Source organism: Procambarus clarkii, chromosome 35 (genome assembly GCF_040958095.1).
Source record: "Procambarus clarkii isolate CNS0578487 chromosome 35, FALCON_Pclarkii_2.0, whole genome shotgun sequence".
Lineage (NCBI taxonomy): Eukaryota > Metazoa > Arthropoda > Malacostraca > Decapoda > Cambaridae > Procambarus > Procambarus clarkii.
Window position 1 is genome coordinate 31,707,421 of NC_091184.1, and position 20,668 is coordinate 31,728,088.

Sequence of the window (20,668 nt, forward strand, 5' to 3'; positions counted from 1 at the left end):
ATCCTCCTACCCGATCTCAACCCCCCCCCCCCCATCTCCACACCCCATCTCTCCCTCCTAGATCTTGATGCCAAGGTATGCCTGGATGTTTGATGTTAATGGAGTAATTGTCATGTAACTGTGATTCCCTCTAGTGATGTCTTCGGATGATAGTGAGCCTCAGGCATCATAGGAATCTGGTTATCGAACGATATGGGAAGATATCGTCTGATATCTTCCCATATCGAGGCATCTCTTCTCATATGGATCGAGATGTCGCGGTTTGCATCATTCCACTCCCGAAAAGACCGCCCCCGCATGAAGGTTGAAAGGCAGCTCTCAGATAGACAGCACCAGTGGTGAACAGAACATCAATGTTGAACAGAACATCAATGTTGAACAGAACATCAATGTTGAACAGAACATCAATGTTGAACAGAGCATCAATGTTGAACAGAACATCAATGTTGAACAGAACATCAATGTTGAACAGACATCAATGTTGAACAGAACATCAATGTTGAACAGAGCATCAATGTTGAACAGAACATCAATGTTGAACAGACATCAATGTTGAACAGAACATCAATGTTGAACAGAACATCAATGTTGAACAGACATCAATGTTGAACAGAACATCAATGTTGAACAGACATCAATGTTGAACAGAGCATCAATGTTGAACAGAACATCAATGTTGAACAGAGCATCAATGTTGAACAGAGCATCAATGTTGAACAGAGCATCAATGTTGAACAGAGCATCAATGTTGAACAGATCATCAATGTTGAACAGAGCATCAATGTTGAACAGAGCATCAATGTTGAACAGAGCATCAATGTTGAACAGAGCATCAATGTTGAACAGAACATCAATGTTGAACAGACATCAATGTTGAACAGAACATCAATGTTGAACAGAACATCAATGTTGAACAGACATCAATGTTGAACAGAACATCAATGTTGAACAGAACATCAATGTTGAACAGAACATCAATGTTGAACAGAACATCAATGTTGAACAGAGCATCAATGTTGAACAGAACATCAATGCTGAACAGAGCATCAATGTTGAACAGAGCATCAATGTTGAACAGAGCATCAATGTTGAACAGAGCATCAATGTTGAACAGAGCATCAATGTTGAACAGAGCATCAATGTTGAACAGAGCATCAATGTTGAACAGAGCATCAATGTTGAACAGAACATCAATGTTGAACAGACATCAATGTTGAACAGAACATCAATGTTGAACAGACATCAATGTTGAACAGAACATCAATGTTGAACAGAACATCAATGTTGAACAGAGCACCTCTTGCGGAGGAAGCCCATGACTTGTTAAGCTCCACCAAAGTCTACATGGTCACCCAATACAGTTTCTGGCTGGATTTGGACTTTGGTGCCATCCCTAACTCTTTGTGTGTCTAGATAATGGAACTTAAGATGTTGAATGCCCCTATTGTCTGCTTATTCTCTGTGATTTTTCCTTCTTGGGAGATTCACTGAATTTGATTCTTGCGTCTTCCATCAGTTCCTTTTAAGATTTTATTCTTCGTGTTTCGGTTATCCTGGACTACATACCTTTATCTCCTATAGTGCCCAAGGGGATATCTTGTCTGGGCCAGCGGCTATCGTCAAATACAAATTCTGTTTCTGTTCGCTTTTTATTTTATTTCTTTTTTTTCTGGTGGTACTTCTATTACGAGGAGTCTTTCCGGGGAGGAGTTCTGCATGGGTTCTGGGCACATCAGGTCCCAGCTTAAACACTTCATGGAAGTTGGAAGCTTCCTTCCAGTTTCCGTGAAGTTATTATTATGCACTTCGCAGACTTCATTATCATTCACTATGCCTCTCTTTGGTGTAGCCTGATCACCTGGTTGTTCACAGTCATCAGTGAGATCAAAGGAGGAAGAGAAGAAGACTAGGAAGAGGAGACGACTAAGAAGAGGAGACGACTAGGAGGAGCCAGTGTTCCTAGCACCTCATCCTCAGCCCCCCCCCCTTCCCTCTCAAAGCTAAAGCTCTCTATTCTCCCTTCAAATTGAAGCTTTTCCTTACTCTCTCTCTCTCTCTCTCTCTCAGTGGACTCTGCCTCTCCCGCAGTTTCTCAAGAAAATATGGTAAGGAACGGGTGATGAAAAATGACAGAGTGTCAGAGCCCATCCTTGACTTGGTTTCGTGCGGTTTTCTCAAGGTTCACCTTAGGATATGTAAACCAAGAAGGAGATGTCCAGAGTGTCAGGCAACTCTGCTAAGATTTAGGTTTAGGAAGACACTAAATTTTGAGACGGAGTTGTAAAGGTTCTTGAGCAGTGCTGTGGAGGTTTTTAGGACTGTCCATAATGTAGTTTTTAGGATAGTAAACTTGGATTTTTTTGGAGGGGGAGGGATGGGATGATGTGTGAGGCTTTGATGTCTTTTTGGGATATTTTAAGGGTTTATTGAAGGATTTGGGTGATGTACGTAATCTCGGTCACATCCTGAACTCCGTCTCTTTCTCTCTCTCTCTCTCTCTCTCTCTCTCACTCTCTTTCTCTCTCTCTCTCTCTCTCACTCTCTTTCTCTCTTCTAGCTCGCTTTCTACCTCCCTCTGTCTCTTACTCTATTAGTTTTGGTGTCTGTCTCAGTGTCTTTCAACGTATCTCTGCCTATATCTGTTTTCGTCTGTCTGTCTTTTCTGTCTCTCCCTCTTCCTCTCTGTATCTATATATCTGTCTCCGTCTCCAGGAGCCTGGAACCTAGACAGAGGCAGACAGGTTTTGAACAAAGGCTATACAATGTTGACTAATGACACGACGAAGGTAAACACTGTAAACTAATATTCTTAATGTATTTAGTCAGCACTGAATTACTGGAATAAATTAGATACAGCTGACTTGACTACGAGAGAATATTTGGCAACCTATGCATATATAAATATTAATTTCTGTATGAAGTGATCTGATTAAAAACACTAATTATTTGCTCTCCTGAAAAAATGTCTTAAATATATTAATATTTATAATTGCTTGTTGATAACATCAGCAGAAACAAGCATATTTGGGGGGCCTGTTCTGAATGAGGGAGTTATCAGGGGGAAAGGGGCCAAGTCATTACGACTATATAGCACTTGGAACGGGTCAGGATAAGGATTTGGGATGGGACGAGATTATTTTCATAAATATATACAATAAAATTAACGCTTGGGGAGTCTAGACCAGTGGGATGGACTCGTAATTAAATTGATGTTGAGTGCATCAACTCCAGCTCCCTTTCTGGGGTGGTGAGGGAGTTGCAAGCGATGCAGGTCAGGTTGCAAATCATTGCATACCAAGTTATCGACTTCTTATACCATTGTGTATTTTTGTATTATCGTATGCATGATAATCTTTAAGCTATTTGTGTACCTTGTGTTTTGGTAAGTCAAGCGAGACTCTCTGAAAGTGCAGACGCAGTTTTGGCTGCCCCAAAATATGCATCGTTGAAAGGTTAAGAGTGACGGGTCAAGATGTATCGTGTATCTCTGAGATTATTGTAGAGATTTATATTAAACCTTCAGTGTGTCTGCCCTCTTCTGTGGGAAACCTCTAATGATGTCCCAAATAATAGCGTTTTCAAGCACAGTGAGAAAGTTCTTTCTGGTCAACAGAATCTCGGCTGAATTCTGCAATTTTAACCAGATGCAAGATCGCTGGCTTTGCAGTGTGCTCTGAGCCAAGAGAGAGACTGATTGCAAGTGGATTATAGACTTGTATGATTCACTGATGACTCAAGAAACTGCCGTGTAGTTTGATTAAGATAACTTCTGTTTGACAACACTAAGTCTTGGGTCTGTTTTGTAGGTCTACTGGCTGTTTATTTCAGAATTGACACCTTTTGACAAGATTGTTAACCAATCACCCACTCATTAACTCCCTCACCTGACCCCTCACCTACCCCTCACCCACCCCTCACTAACCTTTCAGTTCATATCAAAACGTCGACGATCAATTTTTCTGTTTGACAAAAAGAGAATTTAATATTAGTGCATGTTTTATTTTGTTCCTTCCTTTCTTGGCTAATATCCCGTGGGTGAAGGTGGGAGAGAGGAGAGGGAAAAGGGGCAAATAGGAGGGGAAGAAGAAGAAGGGGTTTAAAGAAGGGAAAGGAGGGGGAGGAGGAAGATTATTATGCAGATCCTCCTCTGTTCTTGGTAAGCTTAGCGGGTTATGATAATTAATCCTACGCAGGGATTCTGTTGTTTTTTGCTACCAGGGAGAAAAATACATGGGATTTCATACGAGGAAAATCGCTAATGTGGGTGTGTATGTGTGTGTATTTTTATATATGTTTGTGCGAGTGTATGACAGCGATTAGTACACGTATGTCGGAGAATTAGTTTATGATTCTATATGTATTTCTAAATGGTCATGCAACTAATTCAATCATTACTACATCAGTTATTGCAAATTTGCAGTATACAGGCCCCCATACACACAAATTAACATACTGAAAAATTCAATCATCCGATATATTTTAATTAAATTCATATCATTTCGCATTTTATTTTTGATTTCAAGATTTTGTATTTGAATTCCTGACAAAAAATATATGCTGATATTTGACAGACAAACAAAAAAAAACTTTCCTATTTTATTTCTAGTCTCTGAAGTTTACCCTTTGAGCCAATTTAGAAAATGGGACGTGACCCCTAACAAATTAAACTCCATTTTCTTTTTTTCCGTTTTTCTATTGGGATTTCAGCAAAGTGACCTGTGCTGTATAGACCCATATACACTGTGCTGGTGTATAATACATGTGTAGGTGTATAATTTATTATACAAGCGGTGTATAATTATACAATAATTTATTACATAATGCACTCCACATGTGTCAGTGTATCATGTATTCTACTGGAGGTGTTTAATGTATTATACAAGTCTTGTATAATGCATTATACATGTCTTGTATCATGTATCATACAAGTCATATATAATGCATTATATAGGTGGTGTATATATTTTAATTCAAATGGTGTACAATTTTTAATACAGGTGGTATATAAATTATTATATAAGTGTGGCTGTATATCGAATTATACATGAGTTGGTGTATAGCTAAACGGGTTATTGTATATAATATATTATAGAGGTGTTGGTGGATAATGTATTCCACATGTGTTGATGTACATTGTGCTACACATTTGTTAGTGTATAATGTATAATACAGGTGGTGTATAATGTATTTTACTAGATACAGGTGTTGGTGTTTAACGTATAGTATAGGTGTTATACGTTATACACATACACTTGTACCTAGTATAATACATTATACATGTGTTGGCTTAATATAATTCTGCCTGCCTTATTCCAAATCACCATTAATCTAGCTTCCCTAATCCAAATCCAACTCTATATAATCCAGCCTTATATAATCCAGCTCTATATAATCCAGCCCTATATAATCCAGCCCTATATAATCCAGCCCTATATAATCCAGCCCCATCACGCTGTTAGACGGCACTTCAAGTCGCGGCTCTTTCCCTGTAAGACTAATTACTTAACTTTTGTAATTGTTTTTAATTTTCTTCAACTCACGAGACTAATCCCTTGTTTACTCTAGCAGCCACTCAAGTGTCAGAGCTTGAGGGCCTTGAAGGGCACAACCGGCTCGAGAGAGAAGTATTCATCACATCAATACCTAGAACCATTATTGTCTAACAACCAAAATATTCCATTCTTACTCTCTCAAGCACCTACAAGCAATAAGAAGCTAAAAGCAGCTGTTATCCAGCTAAATCTCGAACCCCTTCCAGGGTTCTCTAAGGCTGGGATTATAGATGAAATAATGCAAATGCATTAACAACACTATAAGTGCATTTGCAACATCACAGCTGGTGGCAATACAACATTATAGGTATAAATTCCCCTGGAAACACAAACCGAAACTGTCTCTATTTTCTGTTTGTTACAACTTGAAATAAAGTTAACAAATCCACAAGGGACGTGACGAGGATTCGAACCTGTGTCCGGGAGCATCCCAGACACTGCCTTAATCGACCGAGCTACGATAGGGTAAAAGGGTTGAAACCGAAGTTCTACTGAACTTAGTGGATCCCGTACCGGACGCAGGTTCGAATCTTCGTCACGGCCCTTGTGGATTTGTTCATTTGATGCATCACGTTAGTGTGATCTCTGTGTGTGTTGAAATAAAGTTGTTACACCTTGGCTTAACGTGTTTATGACATATTAGAACGTTGTTACAACTTGCTATATTGGTTGTTATAACTGGTTAGGTGTTAAAAACTTGCTCGAACGTTGTACCAACGTCGTAGTTTCGGTGTGTGTTTGGCGGGTCGTCCACTACCTCGCTTGGACTTGCACACCTAACACCACGAGCAAAAATAACACATTGGCAACAAACAAGACCTTTGTCATTTTTGTTGGTAAATTTTGCCACCCGCCAAACCCAAATCTTGCAAATTATAACGCAGGATAAACTCCGGATTTGTAAATAATTGCTATTGAATATATGCATATTTAGCTTTTTATTTCTATATATATATATATAATGAAAACGTTATATGTTTTCCCATTTATTCTACAACAAAATTTTAGTGTAAAAAAATTCGTTGTTCAATGGAAGTTACTGTGATTTAAGTGTTAATTTAATCTACTTAAAACACTAATCTATACCTATAAAATAGAGTATATTTTGAGGGTCCAAGGATATAGACCAGACGCTAATGGTTAGTCTCACCAAACTTTAAATGAACGGCTAGTGTCAGGGAACTACCATTGGAGGACTGGTGTCGGCCCCCATGATCCCATCCCCCCCCCAATCCCCCCCTAAATTAATTCCAAACTCTACCCTCACTCAATACCACACTCCATCCTCACTAACATTATCGCAGGAAATTATTTTGAAAATGGTGATTAAGTGATGGTGGAGCCCCCCGCCGGGTAAAAAATAAATCATGTTGCAGTCTACTGCTTAGCTCATATAAGTACCTTATATAGATATATAAATATATATATATATATATATATATATATATATATATATATATATATATATATATATATATATATATATATATATATATATATATATATATATAAGGGGTACCACCTCTGACAGAGGTGGTACCTCTGTTAGAACGGGACCCTTAGCCTCGGAGAAAAGCACACATAACGCATTAGAGAGAATGTTTAGGTCCCCTCTAAGGTCCCCCCCCCCCACATATATATTATATACATATATAAATACATATATATACGAACGTGTGAAAGTCCATGATAGGCATCTTCCTTCCCACCAGAGTTTCCCACTGGAATTTCGAACGACAACTTTCCAGGAACAAGAGAAGAAGCTTATATTACTCTACCAGTTAATTGCCTTGTTCCACTCCTCAACACTCTACGAAGCCTGTTCGTAGAGACGTATTTCCTCCTTGGAAATATGTCTCAAGAACACACACTAGTCCCGCTAAAATATTCAATAATTTCTACAATGTCGAGTATCTTAGGAGAATAATAAAAATGATTAACCTTTATAAAAATGCTTGTAATTCCATGTAAAAAACAGAAAATACAAAAAAAAGGAATTTACGTGTAAATTTCCACACATATGACAAGTGAAACGAAATGATCCAGTACGCGTGTAAATACAATTATGTTCTTGCGCTCTCCCAGCGTGTCATTGGTGTAGCTTGTTTCGGTGCGAGTGTTGCCTGTTTTGGGGCGAGTGTTGCCTGTTTTGGGGCGAGTGTTGCCTGTTTTGGGGCGAGTGTTGCCTGTTTTGGGGCGAGTGTTGCCTGTTTTGGGGCGAGTGTTGCCTGTTTTGGGGCGAGTGTTGCCTGTTTTGGGGCGAGTGTTGCCTGTTTTGGGGCGAGTGTTGCCTGTTTTGGGGCGAGTGTTGCCTGTTTTGGGGCGAGTGTTGCCTGTTTTGGGGCGAGTGTTGCCTGTTTTGGGGCGAGTGTTGCCTGTTTTGGGGCGAGTGTTGCCTGTTTTGGGGCGAGTGTTGCCTGTTTTGGGGCGAGTGTTGCCTGTTTTGGGGCGAGTGTTGCCTGTTTTGGGGCGAGTTGGGTGTTGGGGCGCTTGTGTTGCTGTTGATTTGGGTGTGTGTGCGTGCGAGGCATGTTTTCGCGTGTGGGTTGCGTGTTTTGGGCCTTGGTGACCCCTTGTTTGGCGTGGGTTAAATATTTTTACTTGTGTGTGTGTGTGTGTGTGTGTGTGTGTGTGTGTGTGTGTGTGTGTGTGTGTGTGTGTGTGTGTGTGTGTGTGTGTGTGTGTGTGTGTGTGTTACATGTTTTTTTGAGTGCTGCATATTCTTTACAAACGAAAATACACACTAACACCTTCACAACACCTGTATGTTCGGAACTAGCGTGTACTTGTTTAACACTGTGCTAAGCCTTGACCCTCTGTACTAACCCTTGACACCCTACACCAATGAAAGCGAACCTTTCTGTGTAGTTTCATATACACAGTACACATACACAAGGTTACTTAAATTCCACAGGAAAAAAGATTGCTAGGTCGACTGTATTTTCCAACACTGTCGATAATCATTTGATATTGTCCCTCGAAAAAAACTGGTGTTCAAGATGGAGAAGCAAATTGGAAAGGCAATCAATTTATTCCAATTCACATTTAGGTATGGGAGTACCAAAAGGACAGAAGACAGAGAGCCACAGTCAGAAGCGAGGTCTCAAACTGTAGAATGTGGTCAATTTAAATGACCTTGCCCCCTAGATGTCTGTTAAACTCCAGACTTCCAGAGACTTATCATATGAGGCGCAAACAGCCTGCTTGTACACACACACAAGCTTCCACAATTTCCTAGCTTTATAAAATCATTCAACAGAAACAGAAGAAAATGGGAACTTACCTTATGGTGGGTTTCGGTCCTCGAAGACTTTTCAGTCATTCAACAGAAACAGAAGAAAATGGGAACTTACCTTATGGTGGGTTTCGGTCCTCGAAGACTTTTCAGTCTTTTCTGCAATGACATTAGACTGAATTATTCACATAGTTGAGTGAAATTTATACATCGAGGTCTTCAATCACCGTAAACGACACAATCACCAGAAGAAAGATCACATTTTAACACAAATCTCTAAAGATAAATGCAAATTTTATGTATGTTTGTCCGAGGTTAGAGACTAAATGCCTCGGGCTAGCTTTACCCAATTTTGAACAGTAATTGCTGCTTGGTGCGTGCCCAACATGGGCGGGACGAAGGTCAAAGCATAAAATCTCGGAATATCATTGACTCGACTGTGAATTATTATTAAATTTATAATATATATATATATTTTTTGTTGTAATATCATGAAACATTATGAGTGAGAAAAAGGAAAAAAAAGGGTAGAGTGAACTAGGGAGAAAATAGGGAAGATTGGAGGGAAATGGAAGAGGGAATGAAAAGGAAGGGGGGTGAGGGGAGGTAGACGAGAACAGAGGGAGGGAAGAGGAGGGGAGAGAGAGCGGTGGAGAGAAGAGGCAGGAATAGGAGTAGTGGGGAGAGATAGACTACCCCGGGCACCGCCGGATATAACCCTTCCTAGTTACACATATATAACCACTACTGAAGGTGACACTCGAGGATCGAGGAACTACTTACCTTGCCTGAAGGGTGCTGGAGTCACCACGTCTCAGTGATCGTAAGCACTCAACCCAAGACCAGACACCCTGAAAGAAGGATTATATGTGGCCATGAGGAAGCAGTTTTCAAACGAGCAGGAGAAATCATATCTACTTCTGGTATTTCCTTCAAAACGCTAAACTCTCGCGAGTCACCAATAGCCAAGGCTTACTGCCGTGGTTTCATAGCCACAGTGCACTTACTGGATCTTGCTAAACAAGCAACGACTAATTCAAGCACGCGTGTGCGTAACTTCTTTAACAAACTCGTAAAAACACGCTAACTGTGCATCGTTATTTTAGATTTAGCTACTCAGAACGAAGTGTCCATGTAGCACGGACTATGGTGAGCCCGTAAACTTGTGCATCACAACATCCAGCTTCTATACCTCTCGCTATAACTGAGCACCTGCAGTTAAAGTGAACATCTTCCAATAACACTTGAGAGGTGTCCGCCCCACTAATCGCCACACAACCATTACAAACTACGCCCAGTGTCGTTATCCAACCTCGTTCCTCAAGCCCCAGCTCGTTAAGTCTGCGTCCGAGTCCCCCAAAACGTATTCACAAATTTTCACGTATTATTACAATCATTTTGTTCTCAACTACATATTAATATTATTATATATTAAAGTTCTCCTGGGTTAGGTTACATTTTTTGGGGGCTCTGTTGGTGTTTATTTATATTTGAAGCACGTGGGTGAAGCATCGACATGCGGTTCGAACAGCGGTCGTCAGCGAAGCACTGTTCGAGAAATATTCGAACGTCATGAGTCGTGTTTAAACCATTTTTTATTCATAAATAGCGGGGTCTGGCGGGTGCATGGAATGGACTTTGGGTCTCTGTTTGGAGGACGGGGTGACTGGAGACTCGGGCAATGTGAACGGTGACTTATTTCGGGGGTTCGATCGTAAGGGTTTGTTGCAGGTCCGAGAGAGAGCTAAAGAGTTCGAACACCAGAATACAACTCAAGAATTAGAGAAGTCTAAGCGAGAGGAAGAAAGAGTAATGGCAATAAAAGGACTCAAGACAACCTGATGCTCACACCATCACTGCACACACACTTCACTATCACTAAACCATCACACCACAATAATCACCATCATTTCACCATCACACCACAATAATCACCATCATTACACCAACACAACACACCCTACGCCATTACAACACACACTACACTATCACTACACCATCACTGCATCATCACAGCACACCCTACACAATCACAACACCATCACACTACAACCACCACCATCACTGCATCATCACAGCACACCCTACACAATCACAACACCATCACACTACAACCACCACCATCACTGCATCATCACAGCACACCCTACACAATCACAACACCATCACACTACAACCACCACCATCACAGCATCATCACAGCACACCCTACACAATCACAACACCATCACACTACTATCTACACAATCACCACACTATCACACCACACCCTATACCACAAGTACACCATCATGACTACACATGACTACCGCCAGAGCTGACTATGGCTCTCCACTAGCACTCTTCCTGAAGCCCAACTGGAAATGGTCTCTGAAAGCACAATTATCGCTAATGATTTCATTTGTAAACATTGCACATAGCACTCAACCACCCCCACAAAATTCTAACAAATTTACAATGATTACATCACGTGAATTCTCTGCAAATAGTGAAAATAAAATAAATTTAATTATATGTCTCTGTTGAAAGAGTTGTTCCAATACTAAGCATTTAGCACTGAAAACAAGAAAATAAACTTAGGTTACATGTTATCTCATTCTGACCTGAGGCCAGATTCACGAAGCAGTTACGCAAGCACTTACGAACCTGCACATCTTTTCTCAAATCTTTGGCGGCTTTGTTTACAATTATAAAAACAGTTAATGAGGTCCGAAGCACCAGGAGGCTGTTTACAACAATAACAACAGTTGATTGGGACGTTTTCATGCTTGTAAACTGTTTAATACATGTAACCAAAGCCGTCAAAGATTGAGGAAAGATGTACACGTTCGTAAGTGCTTGCGTAAGTGCTTCGTGAATCTGGCCCCAGGTTCGTAAGTGCCTGCATAACTGCTTCGTGAATCTGGCCCCTGATTGGCAGGAGGAGGATTAACAACCGGAGGTTGAAGATAATCCCTTTTTAAATTAAATCAGTAAGGTAGAGTAGTCGCCCTATATATTCCTCCTTTCTATCCGTTCCCTCTCGTTCCTTCTCTCCCATCCCTTCCCTTCCCTTCCATCCCGTGTCGCTCCCGTCCCATCCCCCCCCCCCTTCCCCTTCCTCACCCATGCTGCATCCTACAGCTGATTGCAAATTCCAAGTCCAACACCACCAATATTATCCCCCACACCTGTGCTGGCATGGCTTGATGGATAGTCACATGTGAGGGGGGGGGGGGTTAAGAGGGAAGGGACTGAGGATAGTAGCCACAGATAGTCTCGTGAGAGGGAGAAGGGGTGGTGAAAGTGACAAACACCAGATGATTTGGAACAGGGTATAGAAACAATTATCTGGATAAAGAGAGTCATGTATAATCAGCATAAAGAGAGTTATACAACCCCTTTTGTAGAAGTTAAACCAGTAGAAATTATTGTTGTTTAAGATTCGCAACCTAGAACAAAAAATTTCCAAGTAGCACGGGCTATGGTGAGCCCGTAGAATCAAAAAACCAGTAGAAATTGCCCCCCAATACATTAAAACCATTAAAACCTCCTCTCCACCAGTAAATTACCAATACTGTACACAGTGGCAACATCAAAGAGCCCACGAGAGCCATACACCATGATTGAATAAAAATTATTAGTAAAATAATTGGACACCAGCATCAGAACAGCAAAAGGAAAGGGTAGGGGGAGGTAAGGAAGACTGCCGGATCATTGACCCTTAAATCAGACTGTCACAAGGGTCACTTTGCCTCTAAAACTCAAGAGTGACACATATGTGCCTCTTCATGTTAATCAATTATTTGCAAAGTCTTTACCGATAGCTCGTTGGGTTTGAATTCCGGCACGAAAATGATTCAGATTTGGATTTTACGATATGGGAAAGGGAGAGAGGTGTAAGGGTACGAGGGATTCTTGTGATGGGAAGGGAGAAGGGAGAGGGGGGGGGATTTGTGGGAGAGTGTTGGAAGCGCAGGATAGTGGAAACTACGCAAATATATTCGCAATTATTCATTATTTGTGAATGTTTATAAATAAAGCTCTGGATTAATGACGAACACACACACACACACATACACACACACACACACACACACACACACACACACACACACACACACACATATGATGTTGTTGATTGACGGTTGAGAGGCGGGACCAAAGAGCCAGAGCTCAACCCCCGCAAACACAACTAGGTGAGTACAACTAGGTGAGTACACACACACACACACACACACATATGATGTTGTTGATTGACGGTTGAGAGGCGGGACCAAAGAGCCAGAGCTCAACCCCCGCAAACACAACTAGGTGAGTACAACTAGGTGAGTACACACACACACACACACACACACACACACACACACACACACACACACACACACACACACACATATGATGTTGTTGATTGACGGTTGAGAGGCGGGACCAAAGAGCCAGAGCTCAACCCCCGCAAACACAACTAGGTGAGTACAACTAGGTGAGTACACACACACACACACACACACACACACACACACACACACACACACACATATGATGTTGTTGATTGACGGTTGAGAGGCGGGACCAAAGAGCCAGAGCTCAACCCCCGCAAACACAACTAGGTGAGTACAACTAGGTGAGTACACACACACACACACACACACACACAAGCAAAAAGTTACAATAAACAACCCACAGTTGGAAAGGCGGGATCCAGGAGCTATCAGCTCGATTTCCAAACACAATTAGAAGAATTCAAATAAGTGAATGTACACTGATGAACCAGAGTGACAGAGACACTAGGAAATAGAGTCGGCAGGAAGACATATTTCAGGAGGATTCTTTTTTTCAGAACGATAGCTAAGAGGCAGAACCAGGAGCTGACGCTTGACACAAGCTAGGTACAGCTAGGTGAGTACGGTGAGATGAGCACTTGTAGATGAGCATACCTACGTTAACACAGGTATGTTAGTACAACTAGATGAGTACACACACACCCAGGATTTCCCGAATTACTGAAATGTCTGGACAAAGATAAAAGACATATAGAAGGCAGTTACAACGCTAGATAAAGAGTGTAGGGGACATGACCGATACATAAATGATCCTGAGGAAACATTTCTCTAGTAGCAGTGTGAAAACGAATGGAAACAAGAAGACCAACATACGCGCGAGTATATAGAAATAAGTCAGACGACAATGTCAAAAATAGAAGTGAATGAACTAAGGTGGATATTAAATAACTTGGGGAGAGGCGAGGCCACACAGCAACAAACAAACAAACGTGGGTGTATTGAAAGCAGTTGACGGCATTCAGATGTTGCCATGGAAACAGAACCCAAACATGGGCTTGAGTACACATCCGAACAACCAGAAATATTGAAATAAGTGACCTAGTGTAGTATGGATCTTCAGGTAGGGAGATGCTCAACTGGTTTGTTGTTGTTGTTTCAGGGTAGTAGAGAACCAGAGCAGACATGATCGTGACATATAAGATACAAAGTGATATAGAAATAGAGGGCAAGGACAGATTTCTTTTCTGGTTTCTTTTCTTTTTTTCTTTTTTGAAAAGTTTCTTTTCCAAGGAACGTAAAAGAAAATGGAAAGTGTTATAACTGGAAATATAACAATTACCTAAGATGGCGGTAATTCCTGTCCATGTACGGTGGACAGGAGAAACAGGGACGGTCCACAGCACGGTGGACAGGAGAGACAGGAACGGTCCATAATATGGACAGGAAGAGACAGAAAAGGCCGAATGGCCAGTGGGCTTCATCAGGAAGCGAGTACCTGTCTACCCTTATCTGATACTCTTGTCTTTGGCCAACCCGGTCCTAACGTCAAGAAACTGCCGTACTAACGTGCCCTAACCTAACCTGCCAGAGGACCCACAAGCAGAAAACGGGACAGAATGTCAGTTTCCGCTACCATTTTCTAGTACGACAGTTTTTGGACTTAGGCAGAGTATACGTCAAGATGTGACGTTCTATTAGGAGGACGAGTTGCTTTGGCAAGTTGGTTGGTGGCTAAGGCTGGAAGAGAGAGAGAGAGAGAGAGAGAGAGAGAGAGAGAGAGAGAGAGAGAGAGAGAGAGAGAGAGAGAGAGAGAGAGAGAGAGAGAGAGAGACAGACAGAGAGAGAGACAGAGAGAGAGAGAGAGAGACAGAGAGCAAACAAGAGAGGACCAAAACAACGAGGAGAGGATGCATTAGGAAGAGAAAGAAGAAAGGGAGAGAAGAGCTAAAAAAAGAGAAGGAAAGAAAAAGGAAGAAAGAAGGAAGGAAGGAGCAAGAAAGAAGAAAAGGAGCATGAAAATCGTGACCTTCCCAGCATACACACGGGAAATCACTCTGGCTAGAGCACGACCCTTCACGACCCCTTCCCTCCCACACCCATGACCCCTTCCACTTCCACATCCACAATCTCTTCCCTCCCACACCAGCAACCACACCCACGACCCCTCCCACACCCACCACAATTTGAAGCCATCCCAGACTTTTCCTCTTCAACCCAATTTTTAATTTAACATGTCGCTCTCCCTCCTTTCTTTCCTTCCCTCTCTCTCTCTCCTACGTCAGCCCCTTCATCAACCCCCTTCCCTTCAGTCACTCCTCATCTCTCACCCCCTCCCGTCATCTCCCTCACCTTCTATGATAGCTCTCCCATGCAGCATAAACAAGAGACGAGCTAACTAATACCTGGGAGGTGGACACCTGTGGGCTGAGCAGGAAGCCCGCGACTCCTTATACAATCAAGGTAATTGTTTATTGATTGGCCCTCGTCTCCATTGCCTTTTCTAATGGGGGAGAGAGAGAGGAGTGAATAGGCAAAATGGGTGAAAGTGTAGGGTGTAAGAGACCTAATGGTGAGCTGGATCTTGTGGTGGTGGGAAGCGGAGTTTTTCTACGTTGGATTTACTGGCAAGAAAGGGAATTGAATCGTTTACTTGTCATGCTCTACTGCAGCCACTCGTTACGACTGGAATTAACGACACTAGGGGATAATAATGGTTTGCTGCCCTTGTTCTGCTGGAAATTGCACCGATTCATATGGTGTTCACCTGTGTTTATGGCTCTCCAGGGTTAATGGTAAGAGTGATTAATTGACTTCAGGTTTACTTTGAGGATAGGAGTGAGTGTGTGTGTGTGTGTGTGAGTGTGTGTGTGTGTGTGTGTGTGTGTGTGTGTGTGTGTGTGTGTGTGTGTGTGTGTGTGTGTGTGTGTGTGTGTGTGTGTGTGTTACATGTTTTTTTGAGTGCTGCATATTGTTTACAAACGAAAATACACTAACACCTTCACAACACATGTACACCTGTACGTGTGTGTGTGCAAAGCTTTCCGACACTCAAGGCAAAACACATCCCACCATTCTCTGTCTTCTAATATTGTCACTTTTGTAATTAGAGAACTTTAATAGACCTGTTGAGCAAGATCTGCCTCAAGTGAAGCTATGCTTTTGCTTTGATACAAAGCAGTCTTTTTATACTAAGTGTTCTATGAGGCGTTTCCTTACGAGATTGTCTAGAAACTTGCATGGATACTTAATGACTCTGGTCTTTAGTTCAGAGGTTCCTAGTCCCTAGTTCAGTGGTTTCTGTCTCCAGTTCACAGACATCTGGTCTCTAATTCAGTGGCTACTGTCCCTCCTTTCTTGCATATAGGAACTACCCTGATTGTCTATCATACATCTACCTGGTTTCTTTGAGATGATGAGGAGCATTGCGAATGTGGTGAGATGAGGAAAGTTATTGGTGCTGGGGCAGTATGAGATGAAAATAATAACCCACTGTTTTGAAAGCACGAGAGAATGTAGACTATATTTCGATCCCAACCCGTACAATAATAATTTTGTACAGTCGGTGGCTGAATGGTCAGAGTACTGGACTGCCAAGGGGCATGGAGGCCCTGCCTGACCGAGTTCGAATCACTCAGGCGTCAAGAGTTTTCTGATGCAAGTTGGTTTGGGGATCATTCATGCTTGACACACACACACAGATATGTTTGAAAATCCGATTGTCATGAACGGGAATATATTGTATATATATATATATATATATATATATATATATATATATATATATATATATATATATATATATATATATATATATATATATATGTGTGTGTGTACACACACACACACAGATATATATATATAAATATATATATATATATATATATATATATATATATATATATATATATATATATATATATATTATTAAATATGACCGAAAAAGTAAGATTAATTAGTAAGACTTCAAAGCTGTCATGAGTGGTTTGCCACGGCAGGTTATTCTCCTCAGGTATTTTGGTAACTTGCAACATTGGGTTTAACTTTGTTTCAATCTTTGTCCCAAGTCCAAATAGTTGCTTTCATTTTTTTTCTCTTTTATGTCAATTTGTGTCTTGTACAAGCCAGGTTGTATGTCAAGTATTGAAGTAATTTATTTTGTTTTAAATTAATAAGTTTATGGTTGTTTTTCCGACTTTAATTCTTTCTCTCATGCTCATACTGAATATGCGTATTGTGTATTCAATGTTGTCAGTTTTTACAACTTTGTATATCATTATATTCAGCCGGTAGAGACAATTAGATCCACACACACACACACACATATTTGTGCCAGAACACATATAAAAATACTATTTTCCTGAACAAATTGGCATTCAGCCTCTCACATTTCCACATTTGCACCCACTGGGGCATTAACTGCTCCACGATTCTCATCATCGTTTGGCTGTATTCAAATGACCTGTTTGAACGCGGCGCTCCGCTCAGCTGTTGTCAATGTAAACAAAAATAGAATAGTTGCCAAAGGTCGCTATCCTCCCTCATCCGCCAAATGGCCTTTACAATTTATTTCTCCATATGCCATATCTTTTCCTCTGTATATACATACAAGGTTGGTTGGTGCCATACAAATTTAGGTGGCTATTTGTATATAATAATGTACATAGCATAGCGGTATAAGAGGGAGAGTGAAGTGAGCATAGATTCAAGAAAATATTTCTATTTAGCAACTTAAAGTTAGTCAAAAGTTAGTTAGTCAAAGTTAGAATGAGTTGATTGTATCTGCAAGCCTTTCCAGCTGTATTCCCCTACAGTGTTTGGTTTGATTAAATCGCAGGAATTATAACTTTAGTGATAATTAACTGGAACGTAAGATAAAGGTAATTAACAGGAGAAAGCACATTACGATTAAAATTTAGGGCAGAGGATAGGATGAATTTAGGATTTAGGATAGGATAGGATTTAGGGCAGATGAAAGTCGTGATAGAATAAATCGCGAACCTGTCCTCAGGTTCATTAAAACAGTTCCCTCCCCCCTTTTTTACATTAAAAACAGAAAAAACAGTTTTTTTTTAACAAACACAGCTTGCTTTTACTAGAATTTATAAGTATTAACACTCGTGTGTGTGTGTATCTCTCCTCACTAATTACAATTCATTAAAAAAGAAACTGTTAAATTGATTACAAATATTGATTATATAAAGGGCCTCATTATCAGTGATTCCCGATCCCATCCCAGAGAGACTCAATTCTAATATTTTAAGTGAGTATTTCGTCCCCTAAGGCATTTTGGGGACCCATCGGAGGCATTTTGGAGCGACCAAAATTTGGAGTAGTAGGTGAAGTAGGGGGAGTAGGGAGAGTAGTAGGTGAAGTAGGGGGAGTAGGGAGAGTAGTGGATGAAGTAGAAGGAGAAGGTGGAGGAGACTAAGGTGGAGTGTAACAGGAAGAGGATGCTGTGTACAACATTGAGGAACATAGGGATAGGGCAGAGATGGGAGAGAATGAGAGGTGAGAGAGGAAATATGATGGTGGGGTTGGGGGTGTCTAAGGTAGAGATGAGGGAATGAAAAGGAAATCAAAGGAAAGGATAAGAAAGGGCCAGATAGAGGTAATAGAGCAGAGTCAGATGAAGGTAAGGGAGAGGAGTCAGATAAAGGTAAGGGTAATGGGTCAACTGAAGTTAAGGGTGAATGTTCAGATGACGTTAAAGGAGCAATCTAAGATTTCCGAACGCCAAGAAAACGGTCAGTTTAAAGTGTCCTCTCCTAACCTACCAGAGAACCCAAAACAGAAAACGGAACAGTACATAATGCCTCATCATACAGGCGCTGCCCTAAAGGGAGAGTTATTCCTCACTCGAGTGAGGAATATATTCAAACATCCAGAGGGATGTTTGAATATAAGTCGACAATATAAGCAAACACCATTGGCTATTACAGCTTTTACGGGTTATTCGTACCCGTGCCACCTCTTGGGTGGCTTAATCTTCATCAATCAATCAATCAATCGCTACTACAGAAGAGGAATTAAGGCGGATATGAGCAACTTTATGGAAACATGATAAGATGTGAACAGTATGTGACGAACCGTGTGCAAAGGTGATGTCATTGTAGGGAGCGTGCCGTATGTAGAGGTGACGTCATTGTAGGGAGAGTACCGTATGCAGAGGTGACGTCATTGTAGGGAGAGTACCGTGTGCAGAGGTGACGTCATTGTAGGGAGAGTACCGTGTGCAGAGGTGACATCATTGTAGGGAGAGTACCGTATGCAGAGGTGACGTCATTGTAGGGTGACGTCATCGCGTGCCGTGGTCGGGTCCGCCACGTCAGCGGTCAGTGTGCAGGTCAAGGGCACGTGGGGAGGCACGCACGTCCTCGCTCCACAGCCAAGGAAGCTATCGTGCCCTTCTGGTGAGGAACCTGCACCAAGTATCAGCGGAAACAAGTGTCTTGGAAGACGGTTTATGGCGCGTCTTAAACACTAGTGACTTGGACGACGATCTGAAGCCTAGAAGCTGGTCGTGGTTCCTTGGTAGTCGTTCCAGAGACCTAGTTTATCCTTCAAGACGATCTGCTGAGAGGTAAACTTAGTATCCTGTGTATCGGCACCACTCACGGCGTAAGAGAAGGCGACAGTGGCAGTCGAATGAAGAATTTGTGGACGTCCTGAAGGAGGTAAACTCTTGCCGCCATTTTTGAGTCGGGAAGACAGCGTCGTCACGCCGGCAATTGTGAGGTTAGAGTCCTTTAATTACCGTAGTTTGCCTAATGCAGAGGGGATGAGTGCCCAGTTGTCTTATGTTGATGTTTAGAAGTACAAGTTAGTCATGCATGTAGCGATAATGGGATGATATAAGGAAGTTTAGGTGAAATAGCACGATGGAGGCGGGAGTGGCACATCCTCCCTCGTCGATGGTCGGTGGCCCACTGGGCGTGAGTGGGCGGCTCATGGTGATTTTCAGTGTGGACTCGCCCGGAGGGGGGAGTAACCTTCCCAGTGCGGGCCACAGGATGACATTTGGGAGTTTTAATCGCGCATTTGTATCACTTAATTCCTTTTAATCCCGTTGTAATTCTTTAGTGAAAGAGATTATTTTGTTATGGTAAACTTGCAGGTGCATGAATGATGAATACACCTACACGAAGATCAATTGAGTGATGATACAGCTGAGTGATGATACAGCTATTTATTAAATATTAATCGGCTAAGAATAAGCGTGTCTGATTACAATGCAGATCAATCTGCAAGTCGATAAATAGAGGATCAATTGATCGTCCGTGTGTGTTTGTGAGATAAATATGTTTATGATGTTGTACTTGCCGCAGTGAAAGGAGGTAAGAGGATTTTTTTATTGCTACTGGCTTATATGTTAAAGCCTAACTCTAATGCTAGAGTGATTTCAGCCCAGCGATAAGTTGTATAGGGAAGGGAACTATCAGGGGAGGAAAAGCGCCAAGCCATTACGACTATATAGCACTTGGAAGGGATCAGGATAAGGATGAGACGGGGAGGGAAGGAATGGTGGCCCAACCTTAGTTAGTCAAAGTTAGAATGAGTTGATTGTATCTGCAAGCCTTTCCAGCTGTATTCCCCTACAATGTTTGGTTTGATTAAATCAC

The 20,668-nt window shown here is 41.6% G+C and overlaps 1 long non-coding RNA gene across 1 annotated transcript in view; it reads right to left on the bottom strand.

Moving 5' to 3' along the window:
• LOC138371280 (uncharacterized) overlaps positions 1 to 19,961 on the bottom strand; it is a 200,946-nt gene extending 180,985 nt beyond the window's left edge. The window contains exons 1-3 of the long non-coding RNA XR_011230387.1: positions 19,137 to 19,961; positions 9,571 to 9,638; positions 8,906 to 8,946 (exon numbers count right to left, since the gene is read on the bottom strand). This is a non-coding gene — a long non-coding RNA (uncharacterized lncRNA). The remainder of the gene's footprint in view (positions 1 to 8,905; positions 8,947 to 9,570; positions 9,639 to 19,136) is intronic.
• Positions 19,962 to 20,668: the final 707 nt, after the last annotated feature.